Source organism: Neophocaena asiaeorientalis, unplaced genomic scaffold (genome assembly GCF_003031525.2).
Source record: "Neophocaena asiaeorientalis asiaeorientalis breed wild unplaced genomic scaffold, Neophocaena_asiaeorientalis_V1.1 scaffold383, whole genome shotgun sequence".
In the NCBI taxonomy this organism is placed as follows: domain Eukaryota; kingdom Metazoa; phylum Chordata; class Mammalia; order Artiodactyla; family Phocoenidae; genus Neophocaena; species Neophocaena asiaeorientalis.
Genome location: NW_020173940.1, coordinates 887,681 through 890,933, shown reverse-complemented (window position 1 = coordinate 890,933; position 3,253 = coordinate 887,681).

Below are 3,253 nucleotides of genomic sequence, written 5' to 3'. Positions count from 1 at the left end.
ATACTGAATTCTGAACTTTTTATGAGTCCAAAGCTTATATTTACTTCGAAAACTCCATGTCAAATAAAATGAACTAAGAAAAAATTTATAAATTTGACATTATTTGCTGGTTATAGCAAATATTGTTATGCTTGGCAAATTGACTAAGAATATTTACACTAAGATGACTTCCAAAGACTTTCTATGTAATACTGTGTCTTTTAACTTATATTTCATAAGGTATATTCTATGGTATTTTATCTTTTATAAACATTAGCAACTATTATATAACTACTCAAGGATGTTCTCATTATCTGATAACATGAAATATACATAAATGGATAAGTGTATATGGGCATCATGAGTTGTTTTGTGTGCTCTCTAACATAGTTTATAAATCATTTTTAAAATTGTAACAACAGAATGGAAATAACTTAGTTTTATCTTTTCCAACCAAATGCCACTTTGAAGAGAATTTGTGTTTTCCATTATAAAGGCAATGGCATTCATTTATGACTTTAAAAGTAAGTCTAATAAACTTGTAAAATCAGTTGTCTTTACAACTCATCAAATTTATCATGCTGAGTTCTGAACTATTTTATTAACAAAATAATAATTATACTAATGTTGAATTATTTTACTTGTATCCATATATTTCAAAGCACATAGTAAACATATGGATGTTTCCCCTATTTATAAAATATATAGAAATAGACGAACGTGTTGACTTTTTAAAATATAAATTTCTTTATTTTTGGCTGTGTCAGGTCTTCATTGCTGCGCACGGGCTCTCTCTAATTGCGCCCAGCAGGGGCTACTCTTCGTTGCGGTGGGCGGGCTTCTCATTGCAGTGGCTGCTGTTTGTTGCAGAGCACGGGCTCTAGGCGCACGGGCTTCAGTCGTGGCACACAGGCTCAGTAGTTGTGGCTCGGAGGCTCTAGAGCGCAGGCTCAATAGTTGCAGCACACGGACTTAGTTGCTTCACAGCATGTGGGATCTTCCCGGACCATGGCTCGAACCCATTTCCCCTGCATTGGCAGGTAGATTCTTAGCCACTGCGCCACGAGGGAAGTCCACAACGTGTTGACTTTTTGAGAATAAGACACTACCTCTGACAGAGACAAAGATCACTAAAATGGATTATTCCTTCACTTGATATTCAAGACTACCCATTCACTTATCCATTGTCCTGCTCTCTCCACAGTAGCAAGAGCTATAGCACAGAATAGTGAACAAGTACCCATTAAGAAAAATGCTTCATACCGAAAAAGTACATCTGACTCTTATACATATCATGATAGATTTCAAATGTTTCCAGAAAATTACCTTGTTTCCAGTAAATGAAACCATATTTAAAGTATATTTACCAAATGCAATAAGGCAACCTGTGCTTAGATACTGAAAATTTCCACCTTCTGAAAAGTGTGTCTAGGACCTTCTAAAGTACAGAACCATAAGAAAAGATGGTTCACTTTTATTCCTTTGGAAAACTAAGATTGAACTTTAATGAAGTTTGCAAAGAAAACCAGGAAAAGCCCTCATTAACAGTTTCTGCTACCCTGAAGAACATATAATCTTTCAGGAGATGGATCAAATGACTACAATCAAAATGAATACTTAGAATCAGCTCAGCTAGAATCAATACAAATAAAAATTCTCAGGTTTTCAATTAAGAAAAAATTTAAAACAGCAGTAAATATTACACATCTAAAAATAAAGGAAAGCACAGATTAACCTGCTGCCTGCAGAATATGCTACACATTACCATAAACATTCTCACTATCCTTTAAATTGTGAGCTTACTATATGGCAATTATGTTTAGGGACTGTCATAGATCATGCATTTTTCAAACATCCAGCAACATAGCAAAATTTAAAGTTGTATAAATGAGCAAGAATATATTTTAGTGTTATTGTGAACTATTATGGTGAGACACTGTCTTACTCATGTACCTTCAAACTAATTATTTTCTCTTTTTTTAATAAACAAATTTTATTTTAGTCAATGGTTTACATGTAAAGCACAGACATAATTTGAGAATGTTCCAGTGACTTTATTTTTTAAATACTGGCCTCATAAGAGTGAAATATGGTAATTATTAGAGAAAACACACTAAACATTTTCAAGTACTTTCTTAAAATCCTTAAAAGTTTTATAGAAGCTTACCTAAATAAAAAGCATCAAACTCAATTTAAAGCTAGGTGGTACTGAACTGCCTCAGTGGAACAAGACTGGTTGTATAAGCTTAACTTCAAATGACCAAATTATATATATATATATATAATTATTTATAATCTCACATATTTGCTTGATATCTAGGTAGCCATTTAAAAGTATGTGAGAGAGATGTTCACAATACATAGTTAAGTCATAAAAACATGTTACAAAAGGCCCTGTGCACATGATTATCCACAAATTAAAATACTTAGAGTATATTAAAAACTAAGTACAAGGAAAATATTTTGAAATATTTTTTAAAGTGCAGTTCTTCATTATCTAATTCAACCCCACACCTTTCCCCTACCAACAACAAAACTAGAAGATGATGATGAGATATTGCAGAGAAAAGATGATAAGTATGATGTACTAGTGTGAAAGAAGCTAATTCACGGCATTTAAATTCTAGGTAGCCTTTGAAATGATCAGTTATTGCTGACAGAAACAAATTTGTGCTGCAAAAAGTTGCATTTTTTTAAATTTAAACTTTTAAGCCTTAAAATGTTGCAAAGTAAATTGTAGAGTCTATAAGAAGTGGTAGTATATGCTACCACATCAAGATTTTTCAAAAATCTGAGTCTGGGAGGGGAAAAAGAATAAACTGAGAGGCCCTCCACTTTGTCCCCATTCCCCCACCCCACCTCTCTGCAGACATCAATCATTGGGGAGAGATTATAGAACAGGTCGATGTGTTTGAATATCTAAGCACAGAAGGGGTGGGCATCTTGCTTCCTTGGGGAAGTCCATGGAGTAATAGTGTCCAGAACAACCTTCCCCTAAAAAGAGTACCCACCAATCTAGTTGATGTCCTAGGAGTAGAATAGACATAGTGGTGTAGAGTACCTAGATAATTAATTCAAAAATATCCCCTTATGTATTTTAGTGTCCTAGAATGACATGGCCAGAATCTAATTATTTCCAAGAGTAAATGAAAAACTCAAGACAGAAATGAATCCCTGATATGGAAAAATAATGAAAGCTGGAGTTGTTGCCTTCTTCAGCTTGTGACATAAGAAATTTATGTTCTTTGTGTGTGGTGTGTATGTATACTTGTGT